The following is a 26,009-nucleotide window of genomic DNA, read 5'->3' as shown; positions in this document are numbered from 1 at the left end:
ATTGGGCTTGTCCCACCCATGAGCTGCAACTGTGATTGGTTGTAGTTCTGCTCTGCGTTGACATCCTGTAACAGACTTTCCCCCCCATGTTGTCAGTTTCCTCAAACGTACACTGACCCCTACTGGCAGGCTTGGGTTACTTTTATCCACAGCATTCCCTCCACAGAGTTCTTGTTGAATATTTTCCAGTGTTTTGTTTTGAGAGCAACTGGCTATAATTAAGCCAAACTACAACTGATTGGTTTCCATCCCATGGCAGGCCATGCAGGTGGGCTTAAACGGCATCTGACGCTGAAATGTTTCGACTCTGAAGACTCCAAAGGCCGTATGAAATGTAACACAAGGACGTACATGTAAAAGAAAGGGTAATGCGTTGTAGATTTGTGAAAGCGTAAAGTAAGATGGAGTAAAAGTAAGAAAAGCAAGTGAAAGAATGTGCATGTAAGTGCTTGAGGATGGCAAAAGCTTACAGCACCTGGTATTCCCAGGCGGTCTCCCATCCAAGTACTAACCAGGCCCGACCCTGCTTAGCTTCCGAGATCAGACGAGATCGGGCGTGCTCAGGGTGGTATGGCCGTAAGCGAGAGCACTGCTTCCACTCAGCCTATTTATAAGCATGCGGCAAAAGACGGCTGCCTTTTCCACACTACAGGGGACACACATTTACTCGCCCTCCTTTCTTACTTCCAAAGCAACCCCACCAAGCTCATTCAAACCAATCACACATTTCATTGCTCTCTCCTGTCCTCCTTCTCTTTTCACAAAAAAAATAAAACAACAAAACTTGCTCTTTTGGCTGACACTTGAACATTCAGCAACAAAGGCTAACGCCGGCCGCCAGACTCGGCCTTGTCAACATAAAAGTCACATAAGCCACATGAGTCGAATGGGCTCGTGAAACGGGACAATTACAAAATCACAAATCTTTCTCAACTGTCTTGGCTCCTTTTATTTACACCCCTAAATTCCACATACTAAGGTACAACAGGAATACGGGATAAATGCAGAGGCTACTTCCTACCAATATGGAAGCCGGGCAAAAAAAAAAAAAGAAAAAAGCTCACGCTAGCACGCCGGGCGAAGCATCGCTCTGAGATGAGTTGCGAGTCGCAGGGATGCCGGTGAAGCAGGCTCGGGCTGAGTGGGCCAGCCAGCCTTTTGACTTAGGGAAGTGGCGTCGCCATGTCAAGTTCAAAGAACTCTGTGAAGCTTTAGGGGGACAAAAGAACAACTGTTGTAGATGCAGGCAGGTCTGGGAGGAGAATTTTAAAAAAAACTCAATACAACTGGAAATCAGCCCCCCGAAACGAGAACGGGGACCCATGAATGGCGGCCCATGACTTGAGGTTGCGTGTAACGGTGAAATAAACATCACGGCTGTGACGAAACGGTGCTGTTATTGCCCCACGGCTCACTCCCTTTCGTGATGTGTTGCTTTAATGTGACCTAAGTAAGTGATCTAAATTAGCAGGTGTTTTTTTGTTTGTTTGTTTGTTTTTAACAGCAAATATTGGGCTTGTCCCACCCATGAGCTGCAACTGTGATTGGTTGTAGTTCTGCTCTGCGTTGACATCCTGTAACAGACTTTCCCCCCCATGTTGTCAGTTTCCTCAAACGTACACTGACCCCTACTGGCAGGCTTGGGTTACTTTTATCCACAGCATTCCCTCCACAGAGTTCTTGTTGAATATTTTCCAGTGTTTTGTTTTGAGAGCAACTGGCTATAATTAAGCCAAACTACAACTGATTGGTTTCCATCCCATGGCAGGCCATGCAGGTGGGCTTAAACGGCATCTGACGCTGAAATGTTTCGACTCTGAAGACTCCAAAGGCCGTATGAAATGTAACACAAGGACGTACATGTAAAAGAAAGGGTAATGCGTTGTAGATTTGTGAAAGCGTAAAGTAAGATGGAGTAAAAGTAAGAAAAGCAAGTGAAAGAATGTGCATGTAAGTGCTTGAGGATGGCAAAAGCTTACAGCACCTGGTATTCCCAGGCGGTCTCCCATCCAAGTACTAACCAGGCCCGACCCTGCTTAGCTTCCGAGATCAGACGAGATCGGGCGTGCTCAGGGTGGTATGGCCGTAAGCGAGAGCACTGCTTCCACTCAGCCTATTTATAAGCATGCGGCAAAAGACGGCTGCCTTTTCCACACTACAGGGGACACACATTTACTCGCCCTCCTTTCTTACTTCCAAAGCAACCCCACCAAGCTCATTCAAACCAATCACACATTTCATTGCTCTCTCCTGTCCTCCTTCTCTTTTCACAAAAAAAATAAAACAACAAAACTTGCTCTTTTGGCTGACACTTGAACATTCAGCAACAAAGGCTAACGCCGGCCGCCAGACTCGGCCTTGTCAACATAAAAGTCACATAAGCCACATGAGTCGAATGGGCTCGTGAAACGGGACAATTACAAAATCACAAATCTTTCTCAACTGTCTTGGCTCCTTTTATTTACACCCCTAAATTCCACATACTAAGGTACAACAGGAATACGGGATAAATGCAGAGGCTACTTCCTACCAATATGGAAGCCGGGCAAAAAAAAAAAAAGAAAAAAGCTCACGCTAGCACGCCGGGCGAAGCATCGCTCTGAGATGAGTTGCGAGTCGCAGGGATGCCGGTGAAGCAGGCTCGGGCTGAGTGGGCCAGCCAGCCTTTTGACTTAGGGAAGTGGCGTCGCCATGTCAAGTTCAAAGAACTCTGTGAAGCTTTAGGGGGACAAAAGAACAACTGTTGTAGATGCAGGCAGGTCTGGGAGGAGAATTTTAAAAAAAACTCAATACAACTGGAAATCAGCCCCCCGAAACGAGAACGGGGACCCATGAATGGCGGCCCATGACTTGAGGTTGCGTGTAACGGTGAAATAAACATCACGGCTGTGACGAAACGGTGCTGTTATTGCCCCACGGCTCACTCCCTTTCGTGATGTGTTGCTTTAATGTGACCTAAGTAAGTGATCTAAATTAGCAGGTGTTTTTTTGTTTGTTTGTTTGTTTTTAACAGCAAATATTGGGCTTGTCCCACCCATGAGCTGCAACTGTGATTGGTTGTAGTTCTGCTCTGCGTTGACATCCTGTAACAGACTTTCCCCCCCATGTTGTCAGTTTCCTCAAACGTACACTGACCCCTACTGGCAGGCTTGGGTTACTTTTATCCACAGCATTCCCTCCACAGAGTTCTTGTTGAATATTTTCCAGTGTTTTGTTTTGAGAGCAACTGGCTATAATTAAGCCAAACTACAACTGATTGGTTTCCATCCCATGGCAGGCCATGCAGGTGGGCTTAAACGGCATCTGACGCTGAAATGTTTCGACTCTGAAGACTCCAAAGGCCGTATGAAATGTAACACAAGGACGTACATGTAAAAGAAAGGGTAATGCGTTGTAGATTTGTGAAAGCGTAAAGTAAGATGGAGTAAAAGTAAGAAAAGCAAGTGAAAGAATGTGCATGTAAGTGCTTGAGGATGGCAAAAGCTTACAGCACCTGGTATTCCCAGGCGGTCTCCCATCCAAGTACTAACCAGGCCCGACCCTGCTTAGCTTCCGAGATCAGACGAGATCGGGCGTGCTCAGGGTGGTATGGCCGTAAGCGAGAGCACTGCTTCCACTCAGCCTATTTATAAGCATGCGGCAAAAGACGGCTGCCTTTTCCACACTACAGGGGACACACATTTACTCGCCCTCCTTTCTTACTTCCAAAGCAACCCCACCAAGCTCATTCAAACCAATCACACATTTCATTGCTCTCTCCTGTCCTCCTTCTCTTTTCACAAAAAAAATAAAACAACAAAACTTGCTCTTTTGGCTGACACTTGAACATTCAGCAACAAAGGCTAACGCCGGCCGCCAGACTCGGCCTTGTCAACATAAAAGTCACATAAGCCACATGAGTCGAATGGGCTCGTGAAACGGGACAATTACAAAATCACAAATCTTTCTCAACTGTCTTGGCTCCTTTTATTTACACCCCTAAATTCCACATACTAAGGTACAACAGGAATACGGGATAAATGCAGAGGCTACTTCCTACCAATATGGAAGCCGGGCAAAAAAAAAAAAAGAAAAAAGCTCACGCTAGCACGCCGGGCGAAGCATCGCTCTGAGATGAGTTGCGAGTCGCAGGGATGCCGGTGAAGCAGGCTCGGGCTGAGTGGGCCAGCCAGCCTTTTGACTTAGGGAAGTGGCGTCGCCATGTCAAGTTCAAAGAACTCTGTGAAGCTTTAGGGGGACAAAAGAACAACTGTTGTAGATGCAGGCAGGTCTGGGAGGAGAATTTTAAAAAAAACTCAATACAACTGGAAATCAGCCCCCCGAAACGAGAACGGGGACCCATGAATGGCGGCCCATGACTTGAGGTTGCGTGTAACGGTGAAATAAACATCACGGCTGTGACGAAACGGTGCTGTTATTGCCCCACGGCTCACTCCCTTTCGTGATGTGTTGCTTTAATGTGACCTAAGTAAGTGATCTAAATTAGCAGGTGTTTTTTTGTTTGTTTGTTTGTTTTTAACAGCAAATATTGGGCTTGTCCCACCCATGAGCTGCAACTGTGATTGGTTGTAGTTCTGCTCTGCGTTGACATCCTGTAACAGACTTTCCCCCCCATGTTGTCAGTTTCCTCAAACGTACACTGACCCCTACTGGCAGGCTTGGGTTACTTTTATCCACAGCATTCCCTCCACAGAGTTCTTGTTGAATATTTTCCAGTGTTTTGTTTTGAGAGCAACTGGCTATAATTAAGCCAAACTACAACTGATTGGTTTCCATCCCATGGCAGGCCATGCAGGTGGGCTTAAACGGCATCTGACGCTGAAATGTTTCGACTCTGAAGACTCCAAAGGCCGTATGAAATGTAACACAAGGACGTACATGTAAAAGAAAGGGTAATGCGTTGTAGATTTGTGAAAGCGTAAAGTAAGATGGAGTAAAAGTAAGAAAAGCAAGTGAAAGAATGTGCATGTAAGTGCTTGAGGATGGCAAAAGCTTACAGCACCTGGTATTCCCAGGCGGTCTCCCATCCAAGTACTAACCAGGCCCGACCCTGCTTAGCTTCCGAGATCAGACGAGATCTGGCGTGCTCAGGGTGGTACGGCCGTAAGCGAGAGCACTGCTTCCACTCAGCCTATTTATAAGCATGCGGCAAAAGACGGCTGCCTTTTCCACACTACAGGGGACACACATTTACTCGCCCTCCTTTCTTACTTCCAAAGCAACCCCACCAAGCTCATTCAAACCAATCACACATTTCATTGCTCTCTCCTGTCCTCCTTCTCTTTTCACAAAAAAAATAAAACAACAAAACTTGCTCTTTTGGCTGACACTTGAACATTCAGCAACAAAGGCTAACGCCGGCCGCCAGACTCGGCCTTGTCAACATAAAAGTCACATAAGCCACATGAGTCGAATGGGCTCGTGAAACGGGACAATTACAAAATCACAAATCTTTCTCAACTGTCTTGGCTCCTTTTATTTACACCCCTAAATTCCACATACTAAGGTACAACAGGAATACGGGATAAATGCAGAGGCTACTTCCTACCAATATGGAAGCCGGGCAAAAAAAAAAAAAGAAAAAAGCTCACGCTAGCACGCCGGGCGAAGCATCGCTCTGAGATGAGTTGCGAGTCGCAGGGATGCCGGTGAAGCAGGCTCGGGCTGAGTGGGCCAGCCAGCCTTTTGACTTAGGGAAGTGGCGTCGCCATGTCAAGTTCAAAGAACTCTGTGAAGCTTTAGGGGGACAAAAGAACAACTGTTGTAGATGCAGGCAGGTCTGGGAGGAGAATTTTAAAAAAAACTCAATACAACTGGAAATCAGCCCCCCGAAACGAGAACGGGGACCCATGAATGGCGGCCCATGACTTGAGGTTGCGTGTAACGGTGAAATAAACATCACGGCTGTGACGAAACGGTGCTGTTATTGCCCCACGGCTCACTCCCTTTCGTGATGTGTTGCTTTAATGTGACCTAAGTAAGTGATCTAAATTAGCAGGTGTTTTTTTGTTTGTTTGTTTGTTTTTAACAGCAAATATTGGGCTTGTCCCACCCATGAGCTGCAACTGTGATTGGTTGTAGTTCTGCTCTGCGTTGACATCCTGTAACAGACTTTCCCCCCCATGTTGTCAGTTTCCTCAAACGTACACTGACCCCTACTGGCAGGCTTGGGTTACTTTTATCCACAGCATTCCCTCCACAGAGTTCTTGTTGAATATTTTCCAGTGTTTTGTTTTGAGAGCAACTGGCTATAATTAAGCCAAACTACAACTGATTGGTTTCCATCCCATGGCAGGCCATGCAGGTGGGCTTAAACGGCATCTGACGCTGAAATGTTTCGACTCTGAAGACTCCAAAGGCCGTATGAAATGTAACACAAGGACGTACATGTAAAAGAAAGGGTAATGCGTTGTAGATTTGTGAAAGCGTAAAGTAAGATGGAGTAAAAGTAAGAAAAGCAAGTGAAAGAATGTGCATGTAAGTGCTTGAGGATGGCAAAAGCTTACAGCACCTGGTATTCCCAGGCGGTCTCCCATCCAAGTACTAACCAGGCCCGACCCTGCTTAGCTTCCGAGATCAGACGAGATCGGGCGTGCTCAGGGTGGTACGGCCGTAAGCGAGAGCACTGCTTCCACTCAGCCTATTTATAAGCATGCGGCAAAAGACGGCTGCCTTTTCCACACTACAGGGGACACACATTTACTCGCCCTCCTTTCTTACTTCCAAAGCAACCCCACCAAGCTCATTCAAACCAATCACACATTTCATTGCTCTCTCCTGTCCTCCTTCTCTTTTCACAAAAAAAATAAAACAACAAAACTTGCTCTTTTGGCTGACACTTGAACATTCAGCAACAAAGGCTAACGCCGGCCGCCAGACTCGGCCTTGTCAACATAAAAGTCACATAAGCCACATGAGTCGAATGGGCTCGTGAAACGGGACAATTACAAAATCACAAATCTTTCTCAACTGTCTTGGCTCCTTTTATTTACACCCCTAAATTCCACATACTAAGGTACAACAGGAATACGGGATAAATGCAGAGGCTACTTCCTACCAATATGGAAGCCGGGCAAAAAAAAAAAAAGAAAAAAGCTCACGCTAGCACGCCGGGCGAAGCATCGCTCTGAGATGAGTTGCGAGTCGCAGGGATGCCGGTGAAGCAGGCTCGGGCTGAGTGGGCCAGCCAGCCTTTTGACTTAGGGAAGTGGCGTCGCCATGTCAAGTTCAAAGAACTCTGTGAAGCTTTAGGGGGACAAAAGAACAACTGTTGTAGATGCAGGCAGGTCTGGGAGGAGAATTTTAAAAAAAACTCAATACAACTGGAAATCAGCCCCCCGAAACGAGAACGGGGACCCATGAATGGCGGCCCATGACTTGAGGTTGCGTGTAACGGTGAAATAAACATCACGGCTGTGACGAAACGGTGCTGTTATTGCCCCACGGCTCACTCCCTTTCGTGATGTGTTGCTTTAATGTGACCTAAGTAAGTGATCTAAATTAGCAGGTGTTTTTTTGTTTGTTTGTTTGTTTTTAACAGCAAATATTGGGCTTGTCCCACCCATGAGCTGCAACTGTGATTGGTTGTAGTTCTGCTCTGCGTTGACATCCTGTAACAGACTTTCCCCCCCATGTTGTCAGTTTCCTCAAACGTACACTGACCCCTACTGGCAGGCTTGGGTTACTTTTATCCACAGCATTCCCTCCACAGAGTTCTTGTTGAATATTTTCCAGTGTTTTGTTTTGAGAGCAACTGGCTATAATTAAGCCAAACTACAACTGATTGGTTTCCATCCCATGGCAGGCCATGCAGGTGGGCTTAAACGGCATCTGACGCTGAAATGTTTCGACTCTGAAGACTCCAAAGGCCGTATGAAATGTAACACAAGGACGTACATGTAAAAGAAAGGGTAATGCGTTGTAGATTTGTGAAAGCGTAAAGTAAGATGGAGTAAAAGTAAGAAAAGCAAGTGAAAGAATGTGCATGTAAGTGCTTGAGGATGGCAAAAGCTTACAGCACCTGGTATTCCCAGGCGGTCTCCCATCCAAGTACTAACCAGGCCCGACCCTGCTTAGCTTCCGAGATCAGACGAGATCGGGCGTGCTCAGGGTGGTATGGCCGTAAGCGAGAGCACTGCTTCCACTCAGCCTATTTATAAGCATGCGGCAAAAGACGGCTGCCTTTTCCACACTACAGGGGACACACATTTACTCGCCCTCCTTTCTTACTTCCAAAGCAACCCCACCAAGCTCATTCAAACCAATCACACATTTCATTGCTCTCTCCTGTCCTCCTTCTCTTTTCACAAAAAAAATAAAACAACAAAACTTGCTCTTTTGGCTGACACTTGAACATTCAGCAACAAAGGCTAACGCCGGCCGCCAGACTCGGCCTTGTCAACATAAAAGTCACATAAGCCACATGAGTCGAATGGGCTCGTGAAACGGGACAATTACAAAATCACAAATCTTTCTCAACTGTCTTGGCTCCTTTTATTTACACCCCTAAATTCCACATACTAAGGTACAACAGGAATACGGGATAAATGCAGAGGCTACTTCCTACCAATATGGAAGCCGGGCAAAAAAAAAAAAAGAAAAAAGCTCACGCTAGCACGCCGGGCGAAGCATCGCTCTGAGATGAGTTGCGAGTCGCAGGGATGCCGGTGAAGCAGGCTCGGGCTGAGTGGGCCAGCCAGCCTTTTGACTTAGGGAAGTGGCGTCGCCATGTCAAGTTCAAAGAACTCTGTGAAGCTTTAGGGGGACAAAAGAACAACTGTTGTAGATGCAGGCAGGTCTGGGAGGAGAATTTTAAAAAAAACTCAATACAACTGGAAATCAGCCCCCCGAAACGAGAACGGGGACCCATGAATGGCGGCCCATGACTTGAGGTTGCGTGTAACGGTGAAATAAACATCACGGCTGTGACGAAACGGTGCTGTTATTGCCCCACGGCTCACTCCCTTTCGTGATGTGTTGCTTTAATGTGACCTAAGTAAGTGATCTAAATTAGCAGGTGTTTTTTTGTTTGTTTGTTTGTTTTTAACAGCAAATATTGGGCTTGTCCCACCCATGAGCTGCAACTGTGATTGGTTGTAGTTCTGCTCTGCGTTGACATCCTGTAACAGACTTTCCCCCCCATGTTGTCAGTTTCCTCAAACGTACACTGACCCCTACTGGCAGGCTTGGGTTACTTTTATCCACAGCATTCCCTCCACAGAGTTCTTGTTGAATATTTTCCAGTGTTTTGTTTTGAGAGCAACTGGCTATAATTAAGCCAAACTACAACTGATTGGTTTCCATCCCATGGCAGGCCATGCAGGTGGGCTTAAACGGCATCTGACGCTGAAATGTTTCGACTCTGAAGACTCCAAAGGCCGTATGAAATGTAACACAAGGACGTACATGTAAAAGAAAGGGTAATGCGTTGTAGATTTGTGAAAGCGTAAAGTAAGATGGAGTAAAAGTAAGAAAAGCAAGTGAAAGAATGTGCATGTAAGTGCTTGAGGATGGCAAAAGCTTACAGCACCTGGTATTCCCAGGCGGTCTCCCATCCAAGTACTAACCAGGCCCGACCCTGCTTAGCTTCCGAGATCAGACGAGATCGGGCGTGCTCAGGGTGGTACGGCCGTAAGCGAGAGCACTGCTTCCACTCAGCCTATTTATAAGCATGCGGCAAAAGACGGCTGCCTTTTCCACACTACAGGGGACACACATTTACTCGCCCTCCTTTCTTACTTCCAAAGCAACCCCACCAAGCTCATTCAAACCAATCACACATTTCATTGCTCTCTCCTGTCCTCCTTCTCTTTTCACAAAAAAAATAAAACAACAAAACTTGCTCTTTTGGCTGACACTTGAACATTCAGCAACAAAGGCTAACGCCGGCCGCCAGACTCGGCCTTGTCAACATAAAAGTCACATAAGCCACATGAGTCGAATGGGCTCGTGAAACGGGACAATTACAAAATCACAAATCTTTCTCAACTGTCTTGGCTCCTTTTATTTACACCCCTAAATTCCACATACTAAGGTACAACAGGAATACGGGATAAATGCAGAGGCTACTTCCTACCAATATGGAAGCCGGGCAAAAAAAAAAAAAGAAAAAAGCTCACGCTAGCACGCCGGGCGAAGCATCGCTCTGAGATGAGTTGCGAGTCGCAGGGATGCCGGTGAAGCAGGCTCGGGCTGAGTGGGCCAGCCAGCCTTTTGACTTAGGGAAGTGGCGTCGCCATGTCAAGTTCAAAGAACTCTGTGAAGCTTTAGGGGGACAAAAGAACAACTGTTGTAGATGCAGGCAGGTCTGGGAGGAGAATTTAAAAAAAAACTCAATACAACTGGAAATCAGCCCCCCGAAACGAGAACGGGGACCCATGAATGGCGGCCCATGACTTGAGGTTGCGTGTAACGGTGAAATAAACATCACGGCTGTGACGAAACGGTGCTGTTATTGCCCCACGGCTCACTCCCTTTCGTGATGTGTTGCTTTAATGTGACCTAAGTAAGTGATCTAAATTAGCAGGTGTTTTTTTGTTTGTTTGTTTGTTTTTAACAGCAAATATTGGGCTTGTCCCACCCATGAGCTGCAACTGTGATTGGTTGTAGTTCTGCTCTGCGTTGACATCCTGTAACAGACTTTCCCCCCCATGTTGTCAGTTTCCTCAAACGTACACTGACCCCTACTGGCAGGCTTGGGTTACTTTTATCCACAGCATTCCCTCCACAGAGTTCTTGTTGAATATTTTCCAGTGTTTTGTTTTGAGAGCAACTGGCTATAATTAAGCCAAACTACAACTGATTGGTTTCCATCCCATGGCAGGCCATGCAGGTGGGCTTAAACGGCATCTGACGCTGAAATGTTTCGACTCTGAAGACTCCAAAGGCCGTATGAAATGTAACACAAGGACGTACATGTAAAAGAAAGGGTAATGCGTTGTAGATTTGTGAAAGCGTAAAGTAAGATGGAGTAAAAGTAAGAAAAGCAAGTGAAAGAATGTGCATGTAAGTGCTTGAGGATGGCAAAAGCTTACAGCACCTGGTATTCCCAGGCGGTCTCCCATCCAAGTACTAACCAGGCCCGACCCTGCTTAGCTTCCGAGATCAGACGAGATCGGGCGTGCTCAGGGTGGTACGGCCGTAAGCGAGAGCACTGCTTCCACTCAGCCTATTTATAAGCATGCGGCAAAAGACGGCTGCCTTTTCCACACTACAGGGGACACACATTTACTCGCCCTCCTTTCTTACTTCCAAAGCAACCCCACCAAGCTCATTCAAACCAATCACACATTTCATTGCTCTCTCCTGTCCTCCTTCTCTTTTCACAAAAAAAATAAAACAACAAAACTTGCTCTTTTGGCTGACACTTGAACATTCAGCAACAAAGGCTAACGCCGGCCGCCAGACTCGGCCTTGTCAACATAAAAGTCACATAAGCCACATGAGTCGAATGGGCTCGTGAAACGGGACAATTACAAAATCACAAATCTTTCTCAACTGTCTTGGCTCCTTTTATTTACACCCCTAAATTCCACATACTAAGGTACAACAGGAATACGGGATAAATGCAGAGGCTACTTCCTACCAATATGGAAGCCGGGCAAAAAAAAAAAAAGAAAAAAGCTCACGCTAGCACGCCGGGCGAAGCATCGCTCTGAGATGAGTTGCGAGTCGCAGGGATGCCGGTGAAGCAGGCTCGGGCTGAGTGGGCCAGCCAGCCTTTTGACTTAGGGAAGTGGCGTCGCCATGTCAAGTTCAAAGAACTCTGTGAAGCTTTAGGGGGACAAAAGAACAACTGTTGTAGATGCAGGCAGGTCTGGGAGGAGAATTTTAAAAAAAACTCAATACAACTGGAAATCAGCCCCCCGAAACGAGAACGGGGACCCATGAATGGCGGCCCATGACTTGAGGTTGCGTGTAACGGTGAAATAAACATCACGGCTGTGACGAAACGGTGCTGTTATTGCCCCACGGCTCACTCCCTTTCGTGATGTGTTGCTTTAATGTGACCTAAGTAAGTGATCTAAATTAGCAGGTGTTTTTTTGTTTGTTTGTTTGTTTTTAACAGCAAATATTGGGCTTGTCCCACCCATGAGCTGCAACTGTGATTGGTTGTAGTTCTGCTCTGCGTTGACATCCTGTAACAGACTTTCCCCCCCATGTTGTCAGTTTCCTCAAACGTACACTGACCCCTACTGGCAGGCTTGGGTTACTTTTATCCACAGCATTCCCTCCACAGAGTTCTTGTTGAATATTTTCCAGTGTTTTGTTTTGAGAGCAACTGGCTATAATTAAGCCAAACTACAACTGATTGGTTTCCATCCCATGGCAGGCCATGCAGGTGGGCTTAAACGGCATCTGACGCTGAAATGTTTCGACTCTGAAGACTCCAAAGGCCGTATGAAATGTAACACAAGGACGTACATGTAAAAGAAAGGGTAATGCGTTGTAGATTTGTGAAAGCGTAAAGTAAGATGGAGTAAAAGTAAGAAAAGCAAGTGAAAGAATGTGCATGTAAGTGCTTGAGGATGGCAAAAGCTTACAGCACCTGGTATTCCCAGGCGGTCTCCCATCCAAGTACTAACCAGGCCCGACCCTGCTTAGCTTCCGAGATCAGACGAGATCGGGCGTGCTCAGGGTGGTATGGCCGTAAGCGAGAGCACTGCTTCCACTCAGCCTATTTATAAGCATGCGGCAAAAGACGGCTGCCTTTTCCACACTACAGGGGACACACATTTACTCGCCCTCCTTTCTTACTTCCAAAGCAACCCCACCAAGCTCATTCAAACCAATCACACATTTCATTGCTCTCTCCTGTCCTCCTTCTCTTTTCACAAAAAAAATAAAACAACAAAACTTGCTCTTTTGGCTGACACTTGAACATTCAGCAACAAAGGCTAACGCCGGCCGCCAGACTCGGCCTTGTCAACATAAAAGTCACATAAGCCACATGAGTCGAATGGGCTCGTGAAACGGGACAATTACAAAATCACAAATCTTTCTCAACTGTCTTGGCTCCTTTTATTTACACCCCTAAATTCCACATACTAAGGTACAACAGGAATACGGGATAAATGCAGAGGCTACTTCCTACCAATATGGAAGCCGGGCAAAAAAAAAAAAAGAAAAAAGCTCACGCTAGCACGCCGGGCGAAGCATCGCTCTGAGATGAGTTGCGAGTCGCAGGGATGCCGGTGAAGCAGGCTCGGGCTGAGTGGGCCAGCCAGCCTTTTGACTTAGGGAAGTGGCGTCGCCATGTCAAGTTCAAAGAACTCTGTGAAGCTTTAGGGGGACAAAAGAACAACTGTTGTAGATGCAGGCAGGTCTGGGAGGAGAATTTTAAAAAAAACTCAATACAACTGGAAATCAGCCCCCCGAAACGAGAACGGGGACCCATGAATGGCGGCCCATGACTTGAGGTTGCGTGTAACGGTGAAATAAACATCACGGCTGTGACGAAACGGTGCTGTTATTGCCCCACGGCTCACTCCCTTTCGTGATGTGTTGCTTTAATGTGACCTAAGTAAGTGATCTAAATTAGCAGGTGTTTTTTTGTTTGTTTGTTTGTTTTTAACAGCAAATATTGGGCTTGTCCCACCCATGAGCTGCAACTGTGATTGGTTGTAGTTCTGCTCTGCGTTGACATCCTGTAACAGACTTTCCCCCCCATGTTGTCAGTTTCCTCAAACGTACACTGACCCCTACTGGCAGGCTTGGGTTACTTTTATCCACAGCATTCCCTCCACAGAGTTCTTGTTGAATATTTTCCAGTGTTTTGTTTTGAGAGCAACTGGCTATAATTAAGCCAAACTACAACTGATTGGTTTCCATCCCATGGCAGGCCATGCAGGTGGGCTTAAACGGCATCTGACGCTGAAATGTTTCGACTCTGAAGACTCCAAAGGCCGTATGAAATGTAACACAAGGACGTACATGTAAAAGAAAGGGTAATGCGTTGTAGATTTGTGAAAGCGTAAAGTAAGATGGAGTAAAAGTAAGAAAAGCAAGTGAAAGAATGTGCATGTAAGTGCTTGAGGATGGCAAAAGCTTACAGCACCTGGTATTCCCAGGCGGTCTCCCATCCAAGTACTAACCAGGCCCGACCCTGCTTAGCTTCCGAGATCAGACGAGATCGGGCGTGCTCAGGGTGTTATGGCCGTAAGCGAGAGCACTGCTTCCACTCAGCCTATTTATAAGCATGCGGCAAAAGACGGCTGCCTTTTCCACACTACAGGGGACACACATTTACTCGCCCTCCTTTCTTACTTCCAAAGCAACCCCACCAAGCTCATTCAAACCAATCACACATTTCATTGCTCTCTCCTGTCCTCCTTCTCTTTTCACAAAAAAAATAAAACAACAAAACTTGCTCTTTTGGCTGACACTTGAACATTCAGCAACAAAGGCTAACGCCGGCCGCCAGACTCGGCCTTGTCAACATAAAAGTCACATAAGCCACATGAGTCGAATGGGCTCGTGAAACGGGACAATTACAAAATCACAAATCTTTCTCAACTGTCTTGGCTCCTTTTATTTACACCCCTAAATTCCACATACTAAGGTACAACAGGAATACGGGATAAATGCAGAGGCTACTTCCTACCAATATGGAAGCCGGGCAAAAAAAAAAAAAGAAAAAAGCTCACGCTAGCACGCCGGGCGAAGCATCGCTCTGAGATGAGTTGCGAGTCGCAGGGATGCCGGTGAAGCAGGCTCGGGCTGAGTGGGCCAGCCAGCCTTTTGACTTAGGGAAGTGGCGTCGCCATGTCAAGTTCAAAGAACTCTGTGAAGCTTTAGGGGGACAAAAGAACAACTGTTGTAGATGCAGGCAGGTCTGGGAGGAGAATTTTAAAAAAAACTCAATACAACTGGAAATCAGCCCCCCGAAACGAGAACGGGGACCCATGAATGGCGGCCCATGACTTGAGGTTGCGTGTAACGGTGAAATAAACATCACGGCTGTGACGAAACGGTGCTGTTATTGCCCCACGGCTCACTCCCTTTCGTGATGTGTTGCTTTAATGTGACCTAAGTAAGTGATCTAAATTAGCAGGTGTTTTTTTGTTTGTTTGTTTGTTTTTAACAGCAAATATTGGGCTTGTCCCACCCATGAGCTGCAACTGTGATTGGTTGTAGTTCTGCTCTGCGTTGACATCCTGTAACAGACTTTCCCCCCCATGTTGTCAGTTTCCTCAAACGTACACTGACCCCTACTGGCAGGCTTGGGTTACTTTTATCCACAGCATTCCCTCCACAGAGTTCTTGTTGAATATTTTCCAGTGTTTTGTTTTGAGAGCAACTGGCTATAATTAAGCCAAACTACAACTGATTGGTTTCCATCCCATGGCAGGCCATGCAGGTGGGCTTAAACGGCATCTGACGCTGAAATGTTTCGACTCTGAAGACTCCAAAGGCCGTATGAAATGTAACACAAGGACGTACATGTAAAAGAAAGGGTAATGCGTTGTAGATTTGTGAAAGCGTAAAGTAAGATGGAGTAAAAGTAAGAAAAGCAAGTGAAAGAATGTGCATGTAAGTGCTTGAGGATGGCAAAAGCTTACAGCACCTGGTATTCCCAGGCGGTCTCCCATCCAAGTACTAACCAGGCCCGACCCTGCTTAGCTTCCGAGATCAGACGAGATCGGGCGTGCTCAGGGTGGTATGGCCGTAAGCGAGAGCACTACTTCCACTCAGCCTATTTATAAGCATGCGGCAAAAGACGGCTGCCTTTTCCACACTACAGGGGACACACATTTACTCGCCCTCCTTTCTTACTTCCAAAGCAACCCCACCAAGCTCATTCAAACCAATCACACATTTCATTGCTCTCTCCTGTCCTCCTTCTCTTTTCACAAAAAAAATAAAACAACAAAACTTGCTCTTTTGGCTGACACTTGAACATTCAGCAACAAAGGCTAACGCCGGCCGCCAGACTCGGCCTTGTCAACATAAAAGTCACATAAGCCACATGAGTCGAATGGGCTCGTGAAACGGGACAATTACAAAATCACAAATCTTTCTCAACTGTCTTGGCTCCTTTTATTTACACCCCTAAATTCCACATACTAAGGTACAACAGGAATACGGGATAAATGCAGAGGCTACTTCCTACCAATATGGAAGCCGGGCAAAAAAAAAAAAAGAAAAAAGCTCACGCTAGCACGCCGGGCGAAGCATCGCTCTGAGATGAGTTGCGAGTCGCAGGGATGCCGGTGAAGCAGGCTCGGGCTGAGTGGGCCAGCCAGCCTTTTGACTTAGGGAAGTGGCGTCGCCATGTCAAGTTCAAAGAACTCTGTGAAGCTTTAGGGGGACAAAAGAACAACTGTTGTAGATGCAGGCAGGTCTGGGAGGAGAATTTAAAAAAAAACTCAATACAACTGGAAATCAGCCCCCCGAAACGAGAACGGGGACCCATGAATGGCGGCCCATGACTTGAGGTTGCGTGTAACGGTGAAATAAACATCACGGCTGTGACGAAACGGTGCTGTTATTGCCCCACGGCTCACTCCCTTTCGTGATGTGTTGCTTTAATGTGACCTAAGTAAGTGATCTAAATTAGCAGGTGTTTTTTTGTTTGTTTGTTTGTTTTTAACAGCAAATATTGGGCTTGTCCCACCCATGAGCTGCAACTGTGATTGGTTGTAGTTCTGCTCTGCGTTGACATCCTGTAACAGACTTTCCCCCCCATGTTGTCAGTTTCCTCAAACGTACACTGACCCCTACTGGCAGGCTTGGGTTACTTTTATCCACAGCATTCCCTCCACAGAGTTCTTGTTGAATATTTTCCAGTGTTTTGTTTTGAGAGCAACTGGCTATAATTAAGCCAAACTACAACTGATTGGTTTCCATCCCATGGCAGGCCATGCAGGTGGGCTTAAACGGCATCTGACGCTGAAATGTTTCGACTCTGAAGACTCCAAAGGCCGTATGAAATGTAACACAAGGACGTACATGTAAAAGAAAGGGTAATGCGTTGTAGATTTGTGAAAGCGTAAAGTAAGATGGAGTAAAAGTAAGAAAAGCAAGTGAAAGAATGTGCATGTAAGTGCTTGAGGATGGCAAAAGCTTACAGCACCTGGTATTCCCAGGCGGTCTCCCATCCAAGTACTAACCAGGCCCGACCCTGCTTAGCTTCCGAGATCAGACGAGATCGGGCGTGCTCAGGGTGGTACGGCCGTAAGCGAGAGCACTGCTTCCACTCAGCCTATTTATAAGCATGCGGCAAAAGACGGCTGCCTTTTCCACACTACAGGGGACACACATTTACTCGCCCTCCTTTCTTACTTCCAAAGCAACCCCACCAAGCTCATTCAAACCAATCACACATTTCATTGCTCTCTCCTGTCCTCCTTCTCTTTTCACAAAAAAAATAAAACAACAAAACTTGCTCTTTTGGCTGACACTTGAACATTCAGCAACAAAGGCTAACGCCGGCCGCCAGACTCGGCCTTGTCAACATAAAAGTCACATAAGCCACATGAGTCGAATGGGCTCGTGAAACGGGACAATTACAAAATCACAAATCTTTCTCAACTGTCTTGGCTCCTTTTATTTACACCCCTAAATTCCACATACTAAGGTACAACAGGAATATGGGATAAATGCAGAGGCTACTTCCTACCAATATGGAAGCCGGGCAAAAAAAAAAAAAGAAAAAAGCTCACGCTAGCACGCCGGGCGAAGCATCGCTCTGAGATGAGTTGCGAGTCGCAGGGATGCCGGTGAAGCAGGCTCGGGCTGAGTGGGCCAGCCAGCCTTTTGACTTAGGGAAGTGGCGTCGCCATGTCAAGTTCAAAGAACTCTGTGAAGCTTTAGGGGGACAAAAGAACAACTGTTGTAGATGCAGGCAGGTCTGGGAGGAGAATTTTAAAAAAAACTCAATACAACTGGAAATCAGCCCCCCGAAACGAGAACGGGGACCCATGAATGGCGGCCCATGACTTGAGGTTGCGTGTAACGGTGAAATAAACATCACGGTTGTGACGAAACGGTGCTGTTATTGCCCCACGGCTCACTCCCTTTCGTGATGTGTTGCTTTAATGTGACCTAAGTAAGTGATCTAACTTAGCAGGTGTTTTTTTGTTTGTTTGTTTGTTTTTAACAGCAAATATTGGGCTTGTCCCACCCATGAGCTGCAACTGTGATTGGTTGTAGTTCTGCTCTGCGTTGACATCCTGTAACAGACTTTCCCCCCCATGTTGTCAGTTTCCTCAAACGTACACTGACCCCTACTGGCAGGCTTGGGTTACTTTTATCCACAGCATTCCCTCCACAGAGTTCTTGTTGAATATTTTCCAGTGTTTTGTTTTGAGAGCAACTGGCTATAATTAAGCCAAACTACAACTGATTGGTTTCCATCCCATGGCAGGCCATGCAGGTGGGCTTAAACGGCATCTGACGCTGAAATGTTTCGACTCTGAAGACTCCAAAGGCCGTATGAAATGTAACACAAGGACGTACATGTAAAAGAAAGGGTAATGCGTTGTAGATTTGTGAAAGCGTAAAGTAAGATGGAGTAAAAGTAAGAAAAGCAAGTGAAAGAATGTGCATGTAAGTGCTTGAGGATGGCAAAAGCTTACAGCACCTGGTATTCCCAGGCTGTCTCCCATCCAAGTACTAACCAGGCCCGACCCTGCTTAGCTTCCGAGATCAGACGAGATCGGGCGTGCTCAGGGTGGTACGGCCGTAAGCGAGAGCACTGCTTCCACTCAGCCTATTTATAAGCATGCGGCAAAAGACGGCTGCCTTTTCCACACTACAGGGGACACACATTTACTCGCCCTCCTTTCTTACTTCCAAAGCAACCCCACCAAGCTCATTCAAACCAATCACACATTTCATTGCTCTCTCCTGTCCTCCTTCTCTTTTCACAAAAAAAATAAAACAACAAAACTTGCTCTTTTGGCTGACACTTGAACATTCAGCAACAAAGGCTAACGCCGGCCGCCAGACTCGGCCTTGTCAACATAAAAGTCACATAAGCCACATGAGTCGAATGGGCTCGTGAAACGGGACAATTACAAAATCACAAATCTTTCTCAACTGTCTTGGCTCCTTTTATTTACACCCCTAAATTCCACATACTAAGGTACAACAGGAATACGGGATAAATGCAGAGGCTACTTCCTACCAATATGGAAGCCGGGCAAAAAAAAAAAAAGAAAAAAGCTCACGCTAGCACGCCGGGCGAAGCATCGCTCTGAGATGAGTTGCGAGTCGCAGGGATGCCGGTGAAGCAGGCTCGGGCTGAGTGGGCCAGCCAGCCTTTTGACTTAGGGAAGTGGCGTCGCCATGTCAAGTTCAAAGAACTCTGTGAAGCTTTAGGGGGACAAAAGAACAACTGTTGTAGATGCAGGCAGGTCTGGGAGGAGAATTTTAAAAAAAACTCAATACAACTGGAAATCAGCCCCCCGAAACGAGAACGGGGACCCATGAATGGCGGCCCATGACTTGAGGTTGCGTGTAACGGTGAAATAAACATCACGGCTGTGACGAAACGGTGCTGTTATTGCCCCACGGCTCACTCCCTTTCGTGATGTGTTGCTTTAATGTGACCTAAGTAAGTGATCTAAATTAGCAGGTGTTTTTTTGTTTGTTTGTTTGTTTTTAACAGCAAATATTGGGCTTGTCCCACCCATGAGCTGCAACTGTGATTGGTTGTAGTTCTGCTCTGCGTTGACATCCTGTAACAGACTTTCCCCCCCATGTTGTCAGTTTCCTCAAACGTACACTGACCCCTACTGGCAGGCTTGGGTTACTTTTATCCACAGCATTCCCTCCACAGAGTTCTTGTTGAATATTTTCCAGTGTTTTGTTTTGAGAGCAACTGGCTATAATTAAGCCAAACTACAACTGATTGGTTTCCATCCCATGGCAGGCCATGCAGGTGGGCTTAAACGGCATCTGACGCTGAAATGTTTCGACTCTGAAGACTCCAAAGGCCGTATGAAATGTAACACAAGGACGTACATGTAAAAGAAAGGGTAATGCGTTGTAGATTTGTGAAAGCGTAAAGTAAGATGGAGTAAAAGTAAGAAAAGCAAGTGAAAGAATGTGCATGTAAGTGCTTGAGGATGGCAAAAGCTTACAGCACCTGGTATTCCCAGGCGGTCTCCCATCCAAGTACTAACCAGGCCCGACCCTGCTTAGCTTCCGAGATCAGACGAGATCGGGCGTGCTCAGGGTGGTATGGCCGTAAGCGAGAGCACTGCTTCCACTCAGCCTATTTATAAGCATGCGGCAAAAGACGGCTGCCTTTTCCACACTACAGGGGACACACATTTACTCGCCCTCCTTTCTTACTTCCAAAGCAACCCCACCAAGCTCATTCAAACCAATCACACATTTCATTGCTCTCTCCTGTCCTCCTTCTCTTTTCACAAAAAAAATAAAACAACAAAACTTGCTCTTTTGGCTGACACTTGAACATTCAGCAACAAAGGCTAACGCCGGCCGCCAGACTCGGCCTTGTCAACATAAAAGTCACATAAGCCACATGAGTCGAATGGGCTTGTGAAACGGGCCAATTACAAAATCACAAATCTTTCTCAACTGTCTTGGCTCCTTTTATTTACACCCATAAATTCCACATACTAAGGTACAACAGGAATACGGGATAAATGCAGAGGCTACTTCCTACCAATATGGAAGCCGGGCAAAAAAAAAAAAAGAAAAAAGCTCACGCTAGCACGCCGGGCGAAGCATCGCTCTGAGATGAGTTGCGAGTCGCAGGGATGCCGGTGAAGCAGGCTCGGGCTGAGTGGGCCAGCCAGCCTTTTGACTTAGGGAAGTGGCGTCGCCATGTCAAGTTCAAAGAACTCTGTGAAGCTTTAGGGGGACAAAAGAACAACTGTTGTAGATGCAGGCAGGTCTGGGAGGAGAATTTAAAAAAAAACTCAATACAACTGGAAATCAGCCCCCCGAAACGAGAACGGGGACCCATGAATGGCGGCCCATGACTTGAGGTTGCGTGTAACGGTGAAATAAACATCACGGCTGTGACGAAACGGTGCTGTTATTGCCCCACGGCTCACTCCCTTTCGTGATGTGTTGCTTTAATGTGACCTAAGTAAGTGATCTAAATTAGCAGGTGTTTTTTTGTTTGTTTGTTTGTTTTTAACAGCAAATATTGGGCTTGTCCCACCCATGAGCTGCAACTGTGATTGGTTGTAGTTCTGCTCTGCGTTGACATCCTGTAACAGACTTTCCCCCCCATGTTGTCAGTTTCCTCAAACGTACACTGACCCCTACTGGCAGGCTTGGGTTACTTTTATCCACAGCATTCCCTCCACAGAGTTCTTGTTGAATATTTTCCAGTGTTTTGTTTTGAGAGCAACTGGCTATAATTAAGCCAAACTACAACTGATTGGTTTCCATCCCATGGCAGGCCATGCAGGTGGGCTTAAACGGCATCTGACGCTGAAATGTTTCGACTCTGAAGACTCCAAAGGCCGTATGAAATGTAACACAAGGACGTACATGTAAAAGAAAGGGTAATGCGTTGTAGATTTGTGAAAGCGTAAAGTAAGATGGAGTAAAAGTAAGAAAAGCAAGTGAAAGAATGTGCATGTAAGTGCTTGAGGATGGCAAAAGCTTACAGCACCTGGTATTCCCAGGCGGTCTCCCATCCAAGTACTAACCAGGCCCGACCCTGCTTAGCTTCCGAGATCAGACGAGATCGGGCGTGCTCAGGGTGTTATGGCCGTAAGCGAGAGCACTGCTTCCACTCAGCCTATTTATAAGCATGCGGCAAAAGACGGCTGCCTTTTCCACACTACAGGGGACACACATTTACTCGCCCTCCTTTCTTACTTCCAAAGCAACCCCACCAAGCTCATTCAAACCAATCACACATTTCATTGCTCTCTCCTGTCCTCCTTCTCTTTTCACAAAAAAAATAAAACAACAAAACTTGCTCTTTTGGCTGACACTTGAACATTCAGCAACAAAGGCTAACGCCGGCCGCCAGACTCGGCCTTGTCAACATAAAAGTCACATAAGCCACATGAGTCGAATGGGCTCGTGAAACGGGACAATTACAAAATCACAAATCTTTCTCAACTGTCTTGGCTCCTTTTATTTACACCCCTAAATTCCACATACTAAGGTACAACAGGAATACGGGATAAATGCAGAGGCTACTTCCTACCAATATGGAAGCCGGGCAAAAAAAAAAAAAGAAAAAAGCTCACGCTAGCACGCCGGGCGAAGCATCGCTCTGAGATGAGTTGCGAGTCGCAGGGATGCCGGTGAAGCAGGCTCGGGCTGAGTGGGCCAGCCAGCCTTTTGACTTAGGGAAGTGGCGTCGCCATGTCAAGTTCAAAGAACTCTGTGAAGCTTTAGGGGGACAAAAGAACAACTGTTGTAGATGCAGGCAGGTCTGGGAGGAGAATTTTAAAAAAAACTCAATACAACTGGAAATCAGCCCCCCGAAACGAGAACGGGGACCCATGAATGGCGGCCCATGACTTGAGGTTGCGTGTAACGGTGAAATAAACATCACGGCTGTGACGAAACGGTGCTGTTATTGCCCCACGGCTCACTCCCTTTCGTGATGTGTTGCTTTAATGTGACCTAAGTAAGTGATCTAAATTAGCAGGTGTTTTTTTGTTTGTTTGTTTGTTTTTAACAGCAAATATTGGGCTTGTCCCACCCATGAGCTGCAACTGTGATTGGTTGTAGTTCTGCTCTGCGTTGACATCCTGTAACAGACTTTCCCCCCCATGTTGTCAGTTTCCTCAAACGTACACTGACCCCTACTGGCAGGCTTGGGTTACTTTTATCCACAGCATTCCCTCCACAGAGTTCTTGTTGAATATTTTCCAGTGTTTTGTTTTGAGAGCAACTGGCTATAATTAAGCCAAACTACAACTGATTGGTTTCCATCCCATGGCAGGCCATGCAGGTGGGCTTAAACGGCATCTGACGCTGAAATGTTTCGACTCTGAAGACTCCAAAGGCCGTATGAAATGTAACACAAGGACGTACATGTAAAAGAAAGGGTAATGCGTTGTAGATTTGTGAAAGCGTAAAGTAAGATGGAGTAAAAGTAAGAAAAGCAAGTGAAAGAATGTGCATGTAAGTGCTTGAGGATGGCAAAAGCTTACAGCACCTGGTATTCCCAGGCGGTCTCCCATCCAAGTACTAACCAGGCCCGACCCTGCTTAGCTTCCGAGATCAGACGAGATCGGGCGTGCTCAGGGTGGTATGGCCGTAAGCGAGAGCACTACTTCCACTCAGCCTATTTATAAGCATGCGGCAAAAGACGGCTGCCTTTTCCACACTACAGGGGACACACATTTACTCGCCCTCCTTTCTTACTTCCAAAGCAACCCCACCAAGCTCATTCAAACCAATCACACATTTCATTGCTCTCTCCTGTCCTCCTTCTCTTTTCACAAAAAAAATAAAACAACAAAACTTGCTCTTTTGGCTGACACTTGAACATTCAGCAACAAAGGCTAACGCCGGCCGCCAGACTCGGCCTTGTCAACATAAAAGTCACATAAGCCACATGAGTCGAATGGGCTCGTGAAACGGGACAATTACAAAATCACAAATCTTTCTCAACTGTCTTGGCTCCTTTTATTTACACCCCTAAATTCCACATACTAAGGTACAACAGGAATACGGGATAAATGCAGAGGCTACTTCCTACCAATATGGAAGCCGGGCAAAAAAAAAAAAAGAAAAAAGCTCACGCTAGCACGCCGGGCGAAGCATCGCTCTGAGATGAGTTGCGAGTCGCAGGGATGCCGGTGAAGCAGGCTCGGGCTGAGTGGGCCAGCCAGCCTTTTGACTTAGGGAAGTGGCGTCGCCATGTCAAGTTCAAAGAACTCTGTGAAGCTTTAGGGGGACAAAAGAACAACTGTTGTAGATGCAGGCAGGTCTGGGAGGAGAATTTAAAAAAAAACTCAATACAACTGGAAATCAGCCCCCCGAAACGAGAACGGGGACCCATGAATGGCGGCCCATGACTTGAGGTTGCGTGTAACGGTGAAATAAACATCACGGCTGTGACGAAACGGTGCTGTTATTGCCCCACGGCTCACTCCCTTTCGTGATGTGTTGCTTTAATGTGACCTAAGTAAGTGATCTAAATTAGCAGGTGTTTTTTTGTTTGTTTGTTTGTTTTTAACAGCAAATATTGGGCTTGTCCCACCCATGAGCTGCAACTGTGATTGGTTGTAGTTCTGCTCTGCGTTGACATCCTGTAACAGACTTTCCCCCCCATGTTGTCAGTTTCCTCAAACGTACACTGACCCCTACTGGCAGGCTTGGGTTACTTTTATCCACAGCATTCCCTCCACAGAGTTCTTGTTGAATATTTTCCAGTGTTTTGTTTTGAGAGCAACTGGCTATAATTAAGCCAAACTACAACTGATTGGTTTCCATCCCATGGCAGGCCATGCAGGTGGGCTTAAACGGCATCTGACGCTGAAATGTTTCGACTCTGAAGACTCCAAAGGCCGTATGAAATGTAACACAAGGACGTACATGTAAAAGAAAGGGTAATGCGTTGTAGATTTGTGAAAGCGTAAAGTAAGATGGAGTAAAAGTAAGAAAAGCAAGTGAAAGAATGTGCATGTAAGTGCTTGAGGATGGCAAAAGCTTACAGCACCTGGTATTCCCAGGCGGTCTCCCATCCAAGTACTAACCAGGCCCGACCCTGCTTAGCTTCCGAGATCAGACGAGATCGGGCGTGCTCAGGGTGGTACGGCCGTAAGCGAGAGCACTGCTTCCACTCAGCCTATTTATAAGCATGCGGCAAAAGACGGCTGCCTTTTCCACACTACAGGGGACACACATTTACTCGCCCTCCTTTCTTACTTCCAAAGCAACCCCACCAAGCTCATTCAAACCAATCACACATTTCATTGCTCTCTCCTGTCCTCCTTCTCTTTTCACAAAAAAAATAAAACAACAAAACTTGCTCTTTTGGCTGACACTTGAACATTCAGCAACAAAGGCTAACGCCGGCCGCCAGACTCGGCCTTGTCAACATAAAAGTCACATAAGCCACATGAGTCGAATGGGCTCGTGAAACGGGACAATTACAAAATCACAAATCTTTCTCAACTGTCTTGGCTCCTTTTATTTACACCCCTAAATTCCACATACTAAGGTACAACAGGAATATGGGATAAATGCAGAGGCTACTTCCTACCAATATGGAAGCCGGGCAAAAAAAAAAAAAGAAAAAAGCTCACGCTAGCACGCCGGGCGAAGCATCGCTCTGAGATGAGTTGCGAGTCGCAGGGATGCCGGTGAAGCAGGCTCGGGCTGAGTGGGCCAGCCAGCCTTTTGACTTAGGGAAGTGGCGTCGCCATGTCAAGTTCAAAGAACTCTGTGAAGCTTTAGGGGGACAAAAGAACAACTGTTGTAGATGCAGGCAGGTCTGGGAGGAGAATTTTAAAAAAAACTCAATACAACTGGAAATCAGCCCCCCGAAACGAGAACGGGGACCCATGAATGGCGGCCCATGACTTGAGGTTGCGTGTAACGGTGAAATAAACATCACGGTTGTGACGAAACGGTGCTGTTATTGCCCCACGGCTCACTCCCTTTCGTGATGTGTTGCTTTAATGTGACCTAAGTAAGTGATCTAACTTAGCAGGTGTTTTTTTGTTTGTTTGTTTGTTTTTAACAGCAAATATTGGGCTTGTCCCACCCATGAGCTGCAACTGTGATTGGTTGTAGTTCTGCTCTGCGTTGACATCCTGTAACAGACTTTCCCCCCCATGTTGTCAGTTTCCTCAAACGTACACTGACCCCTACTGGCAGGCTTGGGTTACTTTTATCCACAGCATTCCCTCCACAGAGTTCTTGTTGAATATTTTCCAGTGTTTTGTTTTGAGAGCAACTGGCTATAATTAAGCCAAACTACAACTGATTGGTTTCCATCCCATGGCAGGCCATGCAGGTGGGCTTAAACGGCATCTGACGCTGAAATGTTTCGACTCTGAAGACTCCAAAGGCCGTATGAAATGTAACACAAGGACGTACATGTA

General features: G+C 46.4%; 17 non-coding genes across 17 annotated transcripts; all 17 read right to left on the bottom strand.

Moving 5' to 3' along the window:
• Positions 1 to 463: 463 nt before the first annotated feature.
• LOC140576158 (5S ribosomal RNA) lies at positions 464 to 582 on the bottom strand. The gene has a single exon (XR_011981387.1). It is a non-coding gene; the product is annotated as a 5S ribosomal RNA (ribosomal RNA).
• A 1,390-nt stretch (positions 583 to 1,972) lies between these two features.
• Positions 1,973 to 2,091, bottom strand: LOC140576157 (5S ribosomal RNA). The gene has a single exon (XR_011981386.1). It is a non-coding gene; the product is annotated as a 5S ribosomal RNA (ribosomal RNA).
• A 1,390-nt stretch (positions 2,092 to 3,481) lies between these two features.
• On the bottom strand, positions 3,482 to 3,600 carry LOC140576156 (5S ribosomal RNA). Its single transcript, XR_011981385.1, has one exon. It is a non-coding gene; the product is annotated as a 5S ribosomal RNA (ribosomal RNA).
• A 1,390-nt stretch (positions 3,601 to 4,990) lies between these two features.
• Positions 4,991 to 5,109, bottom strand: LOC140575858 (5S ribosomal RNA). Its single transcript, XR_011981115.1, has one exon. It is a non-coding gene; the product is annotated as a 5S ribosomal RNA (ribosomal RNA).
• Positions 5,110 to 6,499: 1,390 nt separating this feature from the next.
• On the bottom strand, positions 6,500 to 6,618 carry LOC140576503 (5S ribosomal RNA). Its single transcript, XR_011981713.1, has one exon. It is a non-coding gene; the product is annotated as a 5S ribosomal RNA (ribosomal RNA).
• A 1,390-nt stretch (positions 6,619 to 8,008) lies between these two features.
• Positions 8,009 to 8,127, bottom strand: LOC140576155 (5S ribosomal RNA). The gene has a single exon (XR_011981384.1). It is a non-coding gene; the product is annotated as a 5S ribosomal RNA (ribosomal RNA).
• Positions 8,128 to 9,517: 1,390 nt separating this feature from the next.
• LOC140576501 (5S ribosomal RNA) lies at positions 9,518 to 9,636 on the bottom strand. Its single transcript, XR_011981711.1, has one exon. It is a non-coding gene; the product is annotated as a 5S ribosomal RNA (ribosomal RNA).
• A 1,390-nt stretch (positions 9,637 to 11,026) lies between these two features.
• Positions 11,027 to 11,145, bottom strand: LOC140576500 (5S ribosomal RNA). Its single transcript, XR_011981710.1, has one exon. It is a non-coding gene; the product is annotated as a 5S ribosomal RNA (ribosomal RNA).
• Positions 11,146 to 12,535: 1,390 nt separating this feature from the next.
• On the bottom strand, positions 12,536 to 12,654 carry LOC140576154 (5S ribosomal RNA). Its single transcript, XR_011981383.1, has one exon. It is a non-coding gene; the product is annotated as a 5S ribosomal RNA (ribosomal RNA).
• Positions 12,655 to 14,044: 1,390 nt separating this feature from the next.
• LOC140575765 (5S ribosomal RNA) lies at positions 14,045 to 14,163 on the bottom strand. The gene has a single exon (XR_011981028.1). It is a non-coding gene; the product is annotated as a 5S ribosomal RNA (ribosomal RNA).
• Positions 14,164 to 15,553: 1,390 nt separating this feature from the next.
• Positions 15,554 to 15,672, bottom strand: LOC140576153 (5S ribosomal RNA). Its single transcript, XR_011981382.1, has one exon. It is a non-coding gene; the product is annotated as a 5S ribosomal RNA (ribosomal RNA).
• Positions 15,673 to 17,062: 1,390 nt separating this feature from the next.
• LOC140576499 (5S ribosomal RNA) lies at positions 17,063 to 17,181 on the bottom strand. The gene has a single exon (XR_011981709.1). It is a non-coding gene; the product is annotated as a 5S ribosomal RNA (ribosomal RNA).
• Positions 17,182 to 18,571: 1,390 nt separating this feature from the next.
• On the bottom strand, positions 18,572 to 18,690 carry LOC140575932 (5S ribosomal RNA). The gene has a single exon (XR_011981184.1). It is a non-coding gene; the product is annotated as a 5S ribosomal RNA (ribosomal RNA).
• A 1,390-nt stretch (positions 18,691 to 20,080) lies between these two features.
• Positions 20,081 to 20,199, bottom strand: LOC140576152 (5S ribosomal RNA). Its single transcript, XR_011981381.1, has one exon. It is a non-coding gene; the product is annotated as a 5S ribosomal RNA (ribosomal RNA).
• Positions 20,200 to 21,589: 1,390 nt separating this feature from the next.
• LOC140575762 (5S ribosomal RNA) lies at positions 21,590 to 21,708 on the bottom strand. Its single transcript, XR_011981026.1, has one exon. It is a non-coding gene; the product is annotated as a 5S ribosomal RNA (ribosomal RNA).
• Positions 21,709 to 23,098: 1,390 nt separating this feature from the next.
• On the bottom strand, positions 23,099 to 23,217 carry LOC140576151 (5S ribosomal RNA). Its single transcript, XR_011981380.1, has one exon. It is a non-coding gene; the product is annotated as a 5S ribosomal RNA (ribosomal RNA).
• Positions 23,218 to 24,607: 1,390 nt separating this feature from the next.
• On the bottom strand, positions 24,608 to 24,726 carry LOC140576498 (5S ribosomal RNA). Its single transcript, XR_011981708.1, has one exon. It is a non-coding gene; the product is annotated as a 5S ribosomal RNA (ribosomal RNA).
• Positions 24,727 to 26,009: the final 1,283 nt, after the last annotated feature.

Source organism: Salminus brasiliensis, chromosome 13 (genome assembly GCF_030463535.1).
Source record: "Salminus brasiliensis chromosome 13, fSalBra1.hap2, whole genome shotgun sequence".
In the NCBI taxonomy this organism is placed as follows: domain Eukaryota; kingdom Metazoa; phylum Chordata; class Actinopteri; order Characiformes; family Bryconidae; genus Salminus; species Salminus brasiliensis.
The sequence above is the reverse complement of the archived record's forward strand: the minus strand, read 5'-3'. Positions and strand labels throughout refer to the sequence as shown.